The sequence below is a fragment of the Chiloscyllium punctatum genome, chromosome 12 (assembly GCF_047496795.1).
Source record: "Chiloscyllium punctatum isolate Juve2018m chromosome 12, sChiPun1.3, whole genome shotgun sequence".
Lineage (NCBI taxonomy): Eukaryota > Metazoa > Chordata > Chondrichthyes > Orectolobiformes > Hemiscylliidae > Chiloscyllium > Chiloscyllium punctatum.
The window spans coordinates 10,846,709-10,859,219 of NC_092750.1; the positions used below are offsets into that span (position 1 = coordinate 10,846,709).

At 52.9% G+C, this 12,511-nt stretch overlaps 10 non-coding genes across 10 annotated transcripts; all 10 read left to right on the forward strand.

The window, feature by feature from the left end:
- The first annotated feature begins 998 nt into the window (after nucleotides 1-998).
- Nucleotides 999-1,071, forward strand: trnaf-gaa (transfer RNA phenylalanine (anticodon GAA)). The gene has a single exon. It is a non-coding gene; the product is annotated as a tRNA-Phe (tRNA).
- Nucleotides 1,072-2,254: 1,183 nt separating this feature from the next.
- On the forward strand, nucleotides 2,255-2,327 carry trnaf-gaa (transfer RNA phenylalanine (anticodon GAA)). The gene has a single exon. It is a non-coding gene; the product is annotated as a tRNA-Phe (tRNA).
- A 1,183-nt stretch (nucleotides 2,328-3,510) lies between these two features.
- trnaf-gaa (transfer RNA phenylalanine (anticodon GAA)) lies at nucleotides 3,511-3,583 on the forward strand. Its single transcript has one exon. It is a non-coding gene; the product is annotated as a tRNA-Phe (tRNA).
- A 1,183-nt stretch (nucleotides 3,584-4,766) lies between these two features.
- On the forward strand, nucleotides 4,767-4,839 carry trnaf-gaa (transfer RNA phenylalanine (anticodon GAA)). The gene has a single exon. It is a non-coding gene; the product is annotated as a tRNA-Phe (tRNA).
- A 1,183-nt stretch (nucleotides 4,840-6,022) lies between these two features.
- Nucleotides 6,023-6,095, forward strand: trnaf-gaa (transfer RNA phenylalanine (anticodon GAA)). The gene has a single exon. It is a non-coding gene; the product is annotated as a tRNA-Phe (tRNA).
- A 1,183-nt stretch (nucleotides 6,096-7,278) lies between these two features.
- On the forward strand, nucleotides 7,279-7,351 carry trnaf-gaa (transfer RNA phenylalanine (anticodon GAA)). The gene has a single exon. It is a non-coding gene; the product is annotated as a tRNA-Phe (tRNA).
- Nucleotides 7,352-8,534: 1,183 nt separating this feature from the next.
- Nucleotides 8,535-8,607, forward strand: trnaf-gaa (transfer RNA phenylalanine (anticodon GAA)). Its single transcript has one exon. It is a non-coding gene; the product is annotated as a tRNA-Phe (tRNA).
- A 1,183-nt stretch (nucleotides 8,608-9,790) lies between these two features.
- trnaf-gaa (transfer RNA phenylalanine (anticodon GAA)) lies at nucleotides 9,791-9,863 on the forward strand. The gene has a single exon. It is a non-coding gene; the product is annotated as a tRNA-Phe (tRNA).
- Nucleotides 9,864-11,046: 1,183 nt separating this feature from the next.
- On the forward strand, nucleotides 11,047-11,119 carry trnaf-gaa (transfer RNA phenylalanine (anticodon GAA)). Its single transcript has one exon. It is a non-coding gene; the product is annotated as a tRNA-Phe (tRNA).
- A 1,183-nt stretch (nucleotides 11,120-12,302) lies between these two features.
- On the forward strand, nucleotides 12,303-12,375 carry trnaf-gaa (transfer RNA phenylalanine (anticodon GAA)). Its single transcript has one exon. It is a non-coding gene; the product is annotated as a tRNA-Phe (tRNA).
- Nucleotides 12,376-12,511: the final 136 nt, after the last annotated feature.

Here is a 12,511-nt window from a genome sequence, read left to right on the forward strand (position 1 = left end):
TAAGGAGCATTCCAAAACAGTCAAATAATCAAATCGACAAACCCTCAATCCTGCACCAATTCCAATTCTCCGACTCTTCATTGACCAACATCTGCGAACGCACAAAACACTCTTTGAGTCAGCGACGCGTCCATGCTGGCCTTTGCACTCTCTCTCTCTCTATCAAACACTCCCTCGCTCGTAAGCTTGCTGACGGCCAGCTGTTCCAGCTTGCAAAAACCGGTGATCCCTGATCGCAATGGAAAAGTTGCAGGAGAGACGCTGACATGCGCATGGCCGCCTGACTTTAGGTTGATTTGAGCGTTCCAGAGGCGCGCCTTGGGAAATCGCTTTGGACTGTTCCTTGTTTTCGACACAAGCGGTCACTTCAGAAGTGATTGTGCAGAATGACGATGGAAAAGTATTCACAAACAGAGTCGGTGGTGTAAACAGGCAGTGACTTACATGCCGCTTTGGAGATGGTTGCGGAGAACTTGGGAATCCTCAAGCCTGCAGAGTAAGAACTGATGGTTTTCACAGTGGACGGACTGAAGCCGGAGCAGAGGCGATGAGTTCAAATTGTTCCGGTGCGTCGGCTCGCTCGCAAAGCAGCTTAGACCGATACTGACCGTTTGCAGACGGATGGCATCACGTGCAGCAGTTCGAGAGCTAGAGGAGAGATGGGGTGAAGCTGGCGAGAGATGTTGACGGTGAACGGAGCACGACGTGGAACTTGTCGAGGACTGGAGGGACCAGTTCCTGGTTGTGCATTCGACGAGCGAGTCGACCAGAGCCAAGCTGTCAACTTCAGAAATGATGGTGCAGAATCAACGACAGTGTCGATATAGACGGCATAAAGAGGCAGCGGCTGAAGCCAACTGTCCGGCGAGAAAACAGGCTGGGAAATTTTGCCGGAAGGAGTCGATGTCGTGAGGAGATTTGGAACAAAAACGCAGGGCAAATCCCAAGTGAATGTGGCGGCGAGCAAAGTGCTGCAGCGTGCCGAACTGGCTGCAGCTGCCGAAATAGCTCAGTTGGGTAAGCGTTAGACTGAAGATCTAAAGGTCCCCGGTTCAATCCCGGGTTTCGGCAGGTGCAGAGTCGCTCGCGCGCTCCCTCCTTCGTTTAACTGCGACGGAGGCGAGTGAATGAAGGTGAAGCTCTGCACCTGGTCTTGCTGGCGCGAGGGTGGTTTGCATTGCCTCTCACCCTCCTCCTGCAGCCATTCGATGCCTTTTGCTTCCAGTCTCATGGCACATTTCTTCTGATTGGCTGCGTAAGGAGCATTCCAAAACAGTCAAATAATCAAATCGACAAACCCTCAATCCTGCACCAATTCCAATTCTCCGACTCTTCATTGACCAACATCTGCGAACGCACAAAACACTCTTTGAGTCAGCGACGCGTCCATGCTGGCCTTTGCACTCTCTCTCTCTCTATCAAACACTCCCTCGCTCGTAAGCTTGCTGACGGCCAGCTGTTCCAGCTTGCAAAAACCGGTGATCCCTGATCGCAATGGAAAAGTTGCAGGAGAGACGCTGACATGCGCATGGCCGCCTGACTTTAGGTTGATTTGAGCGTTCCAGAGGCGCGCCTTGGGAAATCGCTTTGGACTGTACCTTGTTTTCGACACAAGCGGTCACTTCAGAAGTGATTGTGCAGAATGACGATGGAAAAGTATTCACAAACAGAGTCGGTGGTGTAAACAGGCAGTGACTTACATGCCGCTTTGGAGATGGTTGCGGAGAACTTGGGAATCCTCAAGCCTGCAGAGTAAGAACTGATGGTTTTCACAGTGGACGGACTGAAGCCGGAGCAGAGGCGATGAGTTCAAATTGTTCCGGTGCGTCGGCTCGCTCGCAAAGCAGCTTAGACCGATACTGACCGTTTGCAGACGGATGGCATCACGTGCAGCAGTTCGAGAGCTAGAGGAGAGATGGGGTGAAGCTGGCGAGAGATGTTGACGGTGAACGGAGCACGACGTGGAACTTGTCGAGGACTGGAGTGACCAGTTCCTGGTTGTGCATTCGACGAGCGAGTCGACCAGAGCCAAGCTGTCAACTTCAGAAATGATGGTGCAGAATCAACGACAGTGTCGATATAGACGGCATAAAGAGGCAGCGGCTGAAGCCAACTGTCCGGCGAGAAAACAGGCTGGGAAATTTTGCCGGAAGGAGTCGATGTCGTGAGGAGATTTGGAACAAAAACGCAGGGCAAATCCCAAGTGAATGTGGCAGCGATCAAAGTGCTGCAGCGTGCCGAGCGGGCTGCCGCTGCCGAAATGGCTCAGTTGGGAGAGCGTTAGACTGAAGATCAAAAGGTCCCCGGTTCAATCCCGGGTTTCGGCAGGTGCAGAGTCGCTCGCGCGCTCCGTCCTTCGTTTAACTGCGACGGAGGCGAGTGAATGAAGGTGAAGCTCTGCACCTGGTCTTGCTGGCGCGAGGGTGGTTTGCATTGCCTCTCACCCTCCTCCTGCAGCCATTCGATGCCTTTTGCTTCCAGTCTCATGGCACATTTCTTCTGATTGGCTGCGTAAGGAGCATTCCAAAACAGTCAAATAATCAAATCGACAAACCCTCAATCCTGCACCAATTCCAATTCTCCGACTCTTCATTGACCAACATCTGCGAACGCACAAAACACTCTTTGAGTCAGCGACGCGTCCATGCTGGCCTTTGCACTCTCTCTCTCTCTATCAAACACTCCCTCGCTCGTAAGCTTGCTGACGGCCAGCTGTTCCAGCTTGCAAAAACCGGTGATCCCTGATCGCAATGGAAAAGTTGCAGGAGAGACGCTGACATGCGCATGGCCGCCTGACTTTAGGTTGATTTGAGCGTTCCAGAGGCGCGCCTTGGGAAATCGCTTTGGACTGTTCCTTGTTTTCGACACAAGCGGTCACTTCAGAAGTGATTGTGCAGAATGACGATGGAAAAGTATTCACAAACAGAGTCGGTGGTGTAAACAGGCAGTGACTTACATGCCGCTTTGGAGATGGTTGCGGAGAACTTGGGAATCCTCAAGCCTGCAGAGTAAGAACTGATGGTTTTCACAGTGGACGGACTGAAGCCGGAGCAGAGGCGATGAGTTCAAATTGTTCCGGTGCGTCGGCTCGCTCGCAAAGCAGCTTAGACCGATACTGACCGTTTGCAGACGGATGGCATCACGTGCAGCAGTTCGAGAGCTAGAGGAGAGATGGGGTGAAGCTGGCGAGAGATGTTGACGGTGAACGGAGCACGACGTGGAACTTGTCGAGGACTGGAGGGACCAGTTCCTGGTTGTGCATTCGACGAGCGAGTCGACCAGAGCCAAGCTGTCAACTTCAGAAATGATGGTGCAGAATCAACGACAGTGTCGATATAGACGGCATAAAGAGGCAGCGGCTGAAGCCAACTGTCCGGCGAGAAAACAGGCTGGGAAATTTTGCCGGAAGGAGTCGATGTCGTGAGGAGATTTGGAACAAAAACGCAGGGCAAATCCCAAGTGAATGTGGCGGCGAGCAAAGTGCTGCAGCGTGCCGAACTGGCTGCAGCTGCCGAAATAGCTCAGTTGGGTAAGCGTTAGACTGAAGATCTAAAGGTCCCCGGTTCAATCCCGGGTTTCGGCAGGTGCAGAGTCGCTCGCGCGCTCCGTCCTTCGTTTAACTGCGACGGAGGCGAGTGAATGAAGGTGAAGCTCTGCACCTGGTCTTGCTGGCGCGAGGGTGGTTTGCATTGCCTCTCACCCTCCTCCTGCAGCCATTCGATGCCTTTTGCTTCCAGTCTCATGGCACATTTCTTCTGATTGGCTGCGTAAGGAGCATTCCAAAACAGTCAAATAATCAAATCGACAAACCCTCAATCCTGCACCAATTCCAATTCTCCGACTCTTCATTGACCAACATCTGCGAACGCACAAAACACTCTTTGAGTCAGCGACGCGTCCATGCTGGCCTTTGCACTCTCTCTCTCTCTATCAAACACTCCCTCGCTCGTAAGCTTGCTGACGGCCAGCTGTTCCAGCTTGCAAAAACCGGTGATCCCTGATCGCAATGGAAAAGTTGCAGGAGAGACGCTGACATGCGCATGGCCGCCTGACTTTAGGTTGATTTGAGCGTTCCAGAGGCGCGCCTTGGGAAATCGCTTTGGACTGTACCTTGTTTTCGACACAAGCGGTCACTTCAGAAGTGATTGTGCAGAATGACGATGGAAAAGTATTCACAAACAGAGTCGGTGGTGTAAACAGGCAGTGACTTACATGCCGCTTTGGAGATGGTTGCGGAGAACTTGGGAATCCTCAAGCCTGCAGAGTAAGAACTGATGGTTTTCACAGTGGACGGACTGAAGCCGGAGCAGAGGCGATGAGTTCAAATTGTTCCGGTGCGTCGGCTCGCTCGCAAAGCAGCTTAGACCGATACTGACCGTTTGCAGACGGATGGCATCACGTGCAGCAGTTCGAGAGCTAGAGGAGAGATGGGGTGAAGCTGGCGAGAGATGTTGACGGTGAACGGAGCACGACGTGGAACTTGTCGAGGACTGGAGTGACCAGTTCCTGGTTGTGCATTCGACGAGCGAGTCGACCAGAGCCAAGCTGTCAACTTCAGAAATGATGGTGCAGAATCAACGACAGTGTCGATATAGACGGCATAAAGAGGCAGCGGCTGAAGCCAACTGTCCGGCGAGAAAACAGGCTGGGAAATTTTGCCGGAAGGAGTCGATGTCGTGAGGAGATTTGGAACAAAAACGCAGGGCAAATCCCAAGTGAATGTGGCAGCGAGCAAAGTGCTGCAGCGTGCCGAGCGGGCTGCAGCTGCTGAAATAGCTCAGTTGGGAGAGCGTTAGACTGAAGATCTAAAGGTCCCCGGTTCAATCCCGGGTTTCGGCAGGTGCAGAGTCGCTCGCGCGCTCCGTCCTTCGTTTAACTGCGACGGAGGCGAGTGAATGAAGGTGAAGCTCTGCACCTGGTCTTGCTGGCGCGAGGGTGGTTTGCATTGCCTCTCACCCTCCTCCTGCAGCCATTCGATGCCTTTTGCTTCCAGTCTCATGGCACATTTCTTCTGATTGGCTGCGTAAGGAGCATTCCAAAACAGTCAAATAATCAAATCGACAAACCCTCAATCCTGCACCAATTCCAATTCTCCGACTCTTCATTGACCAACATCTGCGAACGCACAAAACACTCTTTGAGTCAGCGACGCGTCCATGCTGGCCTTTGCACTCTCTCTCTCTCTATCAAACACTCCCTCGCTCGTAAGCTTGCTGACGGCCAGCTGTTCCAGCTTGCAAAAACCGGTGATCCCTGATCGCAATGGAAAAGTTGCAGGAGAGACGCTGACATGCGCATGGCCGCCTGACTTTAGGTTGATTTGAGCGTTCCAGAGGCGCGCCTTGGGAAATCGCTTTGGACTGTTCCTTGTTTTCGACACAAGCGGTCACTTCAGAAGTGATTGTGCAGAATGACGATGGAAAAGTATTCACAAACAGAGTCGGTGGTGTAAACAGGCAGTGACTTACATGCCGCTTTGGAGATGGTTGCGGAGAACTTGGGAATCCTCAAGCCTGCAGAGTAAGAACTGATGGTTTTCACAGTGGACGGACTGAAGCCGGAGCAGAGGCGATGAGTTCAAATTGTTCCGGTGCGTCGGCTCGCTCGCAAAGCAGCTTAGACCGATACTGACCGTTTGCAGACGGATGGCATCACGTGCAGCAGTTCGAGAGCTAGAGGAGAGATGGGGTGAAGCTGGCGAGAGATGTTGACGGTGAACGGAGCACGACGTGGAACTTGTCGAGGACTGGAGGGACCAGTTCCTGGTTGTGCATTCGACGAGCGAGTCGACCAGAGCCAAGCTGTCAACTTCAGAAATGATGGTGCAGAATCAACGACAGTGTCGATATAGACGGCATAAAGAGGCAGCGGCTGAAGCCAACTGTCCGGCGAGAAAACAGGCTGGGAAATTTTGCCGGAAGGAGTCGATGTCGTGAGGAGATTTGGAACAAAAACGCAGGGCAAATCCCAAGTGAATGTGGCGGCGAGCAAAGTGCTGCAGCGTGCCGAACTGGCTGCAGCTGCCGAAATAGCTCAGTTGGGTAAGCGTTAGACTGAAGATCTAAAGGTCCCCGGTTCAATCCCGGGTTTCGGCAGGTGCAGAGTCGCTCGCGCGCTCCGTCCTTCGTTTAACTGCGACGGAGGCGAGTGAATGAAGGTGAAGCTCTGCACCTGGTCTTGCTGGCGCGAGGGTGGTTTGCATTGCCTCTCACCCTCCTCCTGCAGCCATTCGATGCCTTTTGCTTCCAGTCTCATGGCACATTTCTTCTGATTGGCTGCGTAAGGAGCATTCCAAAACAGTCAAATAATCAAATCGACAAACCCTCAATCCTGCACCAATTCCAATTCTCCGACTCTTCATTGACCAACATCTGCGAACGCACAAAACACTCTTTGAGTCAGCGACGCGTCCATGCTGGCCTTTGCACTCTCTCTCTCTCTATCAAACACTCCCTCGCTCGTAAGCTTGCTGACGGCCAGCTGTTCCAGCTTGCAAAAACCGGTGATCCCTGATCGCAATGGAAAAGTTGCAGGAGAGACGCTGACATGCGCATGGCCGCCTGACTTTAGGTTGATTTGAGCGTTCCAGAGGCGCGCCTTGGGAAATCGCTTTGGACTGTACCTTGTTTTCGACACAAGCGGTCACTTCAGAAGTGATTGTGCAGAATGACGATGGAAAAGTATTCACAAACAGAGTCGGTGGTGTAAACAGGCAGTGACTTACATGCCGCTTTGGAGATGGTTGCGGAGAACTTGGGAATCCTCAAGCCTGCAGAGTAAGAACTGATGGTTTTCACAGTGGACGGACTGAAGCCGGAGCAGAGGCGATGAGTTCAAATTGTTCCGGTGCGTCGGCTCGCTCGCAAAGCAGCTTAGACCGATACTGACCGTTTGCAGACGGATGGCATCACGTGCAGCAGTTCGAGAGCTAGAGGAGAGATGGGGTGAAGCTGGCGAGAGATGTTGACGGTGAACGGAGCACGACGTGGAACTTGTCGAGGACTGGAGTGACCAGTTCCTGGTTGTGCATTCGACGAGCGAGTCGACCAGAGCCAAGCTGTCAACTTCAGAAATGATGGTGCAGAATCAACGACAGTGTCGATATAGACGGCATAAAGAGGCAGCGGCTGAAGCCAACTGTCCGGCGAGAAAACAGGCTGGGAAATTTTGCCGGAAGGAGTCGATGTCGTGAGGAGATTTGGAACAAAAACGCAGGGCAAATCCCAAGTGAATGTGGCAGCGAGCAAAGTGCTGCAGCGTGCCGAGCGGGCTGCAGCTGCTGAAATAGCTCAGTTGGGAGAGCGTTAGACTGAAGATCTAAAGGTCCCCGGTTCAATCCCGGGTTTCGGCAGGTGCAGAGTCGCTCGCGCGCTCCGTCCTTCGTTTAACTGCGACGGAGGCGAGTGAATGAAGGTGAAGCTCTGCACCTGGTCTTGCTGGCGCGAGGGTGGTTTGCATTGCCTCTCACCCTCCTCCTGCAGCCATTCGATGCCTTTTGCTTCCAGTCTCATGGCACATTTCTTCTGATTGGCTGCGTAAGGAGCATTCCAAAACAGTCAAATAATCAAATCGACAAACCCTCAATCCTGCACCAATTCCAATTCTCCGACTCTTCATTGACCAACATCTGCGAACGCACAAAACACTCTTTGAGTCAGCGACGCGTCCATGCTGGCCTTTGCACTCTCTCTCTCTCTATCAAACACTCCCTCGCTCGTAAGCTTGCTGACGGCCAGCTGTTCCAGCTTGCAAAAACCGGTGATCCCTGATCGCAATGGAAAAGTTGCAGGAGAGACGCTGACATGCGCATGGCCGCCTGACTTTAGGTTGATTTGAGCGTTCCAGAGGCGCGCCTTGGGAAATCGCTTTGGACTGTTCCTTGTTTTCGACACAAGCGGTCACTTCAGAAGTGATTGTGCAGAATGACGATGGAAAAGTATTCACAAACAGAGTCGGTGGTGTAAACAGGCAGTGACTTACATGCCGCTTTGGAGATGGTTGCGGAGAACTTGGGAATCCTCAAGCCTGCAGAGTAAGAACTGATGGTTTTCACAGTGGACGGACTGAAGCCGGAGCAGAGGCGATGAGTTCAAATTGTTCCGGTGCGTCGGCTCGCTCGCAAAGCAGCTTAGACCGATACTGACCGTTTGCAGACGGATGGCATCACGTGCAGCAGTTCGAGAGCTAGAGGAGAGATGGGGTGAAGCTGGCGAGAGATGTTGACGGTGAACGGAGCACGACGTGGAACTTGTCGAGGACTGGAGGGACCAGTTCCTGGTTGTGCATTCGACGAGCGAGTCGACCAGAGCCAAGCTGTCAACTTCAGAAATGATGGTGCAGAATCAACGACAGTGTCGATATAGACGGCATAAAGAGGCAGCGGCTGAAGCCAACTGTCCGGCGAGAAAACAGGCTGGGAAATTTTGCCGGAAGGAGTCGATGTCGTGAGGAGATTTGGAACAAAAACGCAGGGCAAATCCCAAGTGAATGTGGCGGCGAGCAAAGTGCTGCAGCGTGCCGAACTGGCTGCAGCTGCCGAAATAGCTCAGTTGGGTAAGCGTTAGACTGAAGATCTAAAGGTCCCCGGTTCAATCCCGGGTTTCGGCAGGTGCAGAGTCGCTCGCGCGCTCCGTCCTTCGTTTAACTGCGACGGAGGCGAGTGAATGAAGGTGAAGCTCTGCACCTGGTCTTGCTGGCGCGAGGGTGGTTTGCATTGCCTCTCACCCTCCTCCTGCAGCCATTCGATGCCTTTTGCTTCCAGTCTCATGGCACATTTCTTCTGATTGGCTGCGTAAGGAGCATTCCAAAACAGTCAAATAATCAAATCGACAAACCCTCAATCCTGCACCAATTCCAATTCTCCGACTCTTCATTGACCAACATCTGCGAACGCACAAAACACTCTTTGAGTCAGCGACGCGTCCATGCTGGCCTTTGCACTCTCTCTCTCTCTATCAAACACTCCCTCGCTCGTAAGCTTGCTGACGGCCAGCTGTTCCAGCTTGCAAAAACCGGTGATCCCTGATCGCAATGGAAAAGTTGCAGGAGAGACGCTGACATGCGCATGGCCGCCTGACTTTAGGTTGATTTGAGCGTTCCAGAGGCGCGCCTTGGGAAATCGCTTTGGACTGTACCTTGTTTTCGACACAAGCGGTCACTTCAGAAGTGATTGTGCAGAATGACGATGGAAAAGTATTCACAAACAGAGTCGGTGGTGTAAACAGGCAGTGACTTACATGCCGCTTTGGAGATGGTTGCGGAGAACTTGGGAATCCTCAAGCCTGCAGAGTAAGAACTGATGGTTTTCACAGTGGACGGACTGAAGCCGGAGCAGAGGCGATGAGTTCAAATTGTTCCGGTGCGTCGGCTCGCTCGCAAAGCAGCTTAGACCGATACTGACCGTTTGCAGACGGATGGCATCACGTGCAGCAGTTCGAGAGCTAGAGGAGAGATGGGGTGAAGCTGGCGAGAGATGTTGACGGTGAACGGAGCACGACGTGGAACTTGTCGAGGACTGGAGTGACCAGTTCCTGGTTGTGCATTCGACGAGCGAGTCGACCAGAGCCAAGCTGTCAACTTCAGAAATGATGGTGCAGAATCAACGACAGTGTCGATATAGACGGCATAAAGAGGCAGCGGCTGAAGCCAACTGTCCGGCGAGAAAACAGGCTGGGAAATTTTGCCGGAAGGAGTCGATGTCGTGAGGAGATTTGGAACAAAAACGCAGGGCAAATCCCAAGTGAATGTGGCAGCGAGCAAAGTGCTGCAGCGTGCCGAGCGGGCTGCCGCTGCCGAAATGGCTCAGTTGGGAGAGCGTTAGACTGAAGATCAAAAGGTCCCCGGTTCAATCCCGGGTTTCGGCAGGTGCAGAGTCGCTCGCGCGCTCCGTCCTTCGTTTAACTGCGACGGAGGCGAGTGAATGAAGGTGAAGCTCTGCACCTGGTCTTGCTGGCGCGAGGGTGGTTTGCATTGCCTCTCACCCTCCTCCTGCAGCCATTCGATGCCTTTTGCTTCCAGTCTCATGGCACATTTCTTCTGATTGGCTGCGTAAGGAGCATTCCAAAACAGTCAAATAATCAAATCGACAAACCCTCAATCCTGCACCAATTCCAATTCTCCGACTCTTCATTGACCAACATCTGCGAACGCACAAAACACTCTTTGAGTCAGCGACGCGTCCATGCTGGCCTTTGCACTCTCTCTCTCTCTATCAAACACTCCCTCGCTCGTAAGCTTGCTGACGGCCAGCTGTTCCAGCTTGCAAAAACCGGTGATCCCTGATCGCAATGGAAAAGTTGCAGGAGAGACGCTGACATGCGCATGGCCGCCTGACTTTAGGTTGATTTGAGCGTTCCAGAGGCGCGCCTTGGGAAATCGCTTTGGACTGTTCCTTGTTTTCGACACAAGCGGTCACTTCAGAAGTGATTGTGCAGAATGACGATGGAAAAGTATTCACAAACAGAGTCGGTGGTGTAAACAGGCAGTGACTTACATGCCGCTTTGGAGATGGTTGCGGAGAACTTGGGAATCCTCAAGCCTGCAGAGTAAGAACTGATGGTTTTCACAGTGGACGGACTGAAGCCGGAGCAGAGGCGATGAGTTCAAATTGTTCCGGTGCGTCGGCTCGCTCGCAAAGCAGCTTAGACCGATACTGACCGTTTGCAGACGGATGGCATCACGTGCAGCAGTTCGAGAGCTAGAGGAGAGATGGGGTGAAGCTGGCGAGAGATGTTGACGGTGAACGGAGCACGACGTGGAACTTGTCGAGGACTGGAGGGACCAGTTCCTGGTTGTGCATTCGACGAGCGAGTCGACCAGAGCCAAGCTGTCAACTTCAGAAATGATGGTGCAGAATCAACGACAGTGTCGATATAGACGGCATAAAGAGGCAGCGGCTGAAGCCAACTGTCCGGCGAGAAAACAGGCTGGGAAATTTTGCCGGAAGGAGTCGATGTCGTGAGGAGATTTGGAACAAAAACGCAGGGCAAATCCCAAGTGAATGTGGCGGCGAGCAAAGTGCTGCAGCGTGCCGAACTGGCTGCAGCTGCCGAAATAGCTCAGTTGGGTAAGCGTTAGACTGAAGATCTAAAGGTCCCCGGTTCAATCCTGGGTTTCGGCAGGTGCAGAGTCGCTCGCGCGCTCCGTCCTTCGTTTAACTGCGACGGAGGCGAGTGAATGAAGGTGAAGCTCTGCACCTGGTCTTGCTGGCGCGAGGGTGGTTTGCATTGCCTCTCACCCTCCTCCTGCAGCCATTCGATGCCTTTTGCTTCCAGTCTCATGGCACATTTCTTCTGATTGGCTGCGTAAGGAGCATTCCAAAACAGTCAAATAATCAAATCGACAAACCCTCAATCCTGCACCAATTCCAATTCTCCGACTCTTCATTGACCAACATCTGCGAACGCACAAAACACTCTTTGAGTCAGCGACGCGTCCATGCTGGCCTTTGCACTCTCTCTCTCTCTATCAAACACTCCCTCGCTCGTAAGCTTGCTGACGGCCAGCTGTTCCAGCTTGCAAAAACCGGTGATCCCTGATCGCAATGGAAAAGTTGCAGGAGAGACGCTGACATGCGCATGGCCGCCTGACTTTAGGTTGATTTGAGCGTTCCAGAGGCGCGCCTTGGGAAATCGCTTTGGACTGTACCTTGTTTTCGACACAAGCGGTCACTTCAGAAGTGATTGTGCAGAATGACGATGGAAAAGTATTCACAAACAGAGTCGGTGGTGTAAACAGGCAGTGACTTACATGCCGCTTTGGAGATGGTTGCGGAGAACTTGGGAATCCTCAAGCCTGCAGAGTAAGAACTGATGGTTTTCACAGTGGACGGACTGAAGCCGGAGCAGAGGCGATGAGTTCAAATTGTTCCGGTGCGTCGGCTCGCTCGCAAAGCAGCTTAGACCGATACTGACCGTTTGCAGACGGATGGCATCACGTGCAGCAGTTCGAGAGCTAGAGGAGAGATGGGGTGAAGCTGGCGAGAGATGTTGACGGTGAACGGAGCACGACGTGGAACTTGTCGAGGACTGGAGTGACCAGTTCCTGGTTGTGCATTCGACGAGCGAGTCGACCAGAGCCAAGCTGTCAACTTCAGAAATGATGGTGCAGAATCAACGACAGTGTCGATATAGACGGCATAAAGAGGCAGCGGCTGAAGCCAACTGTCCGGCGAGAAAACAGGCTGGGAAATTTTGCCGGAAGGAGTCGATGTCGTGAGGAGATTTGGAACAAAAACGCAGGGCAAATCCCAAGTGAATGTGGCAGCGAGCAAAGTGCTGCAGCGTGCCGAGCGGGCTGCCGCTGCCGAAATGGCTCAGTTGGGAGAGCGTTAGACTGAAGATCAAAAGGTCCCCGGTTCAATCCCGGGTTTCGGCAGGTGCAGAGTCGCTCGCGCGCTCCGTCCTTCGTTTAACTGCGACGGAGGCGAGTGAATGAAGGTGAAGCTCTGCACCTGGTCTTGCTGGCGCGAGGGTGGTTTGCATTGCCTCTCACCCTCCTCCTGCAGCCATTC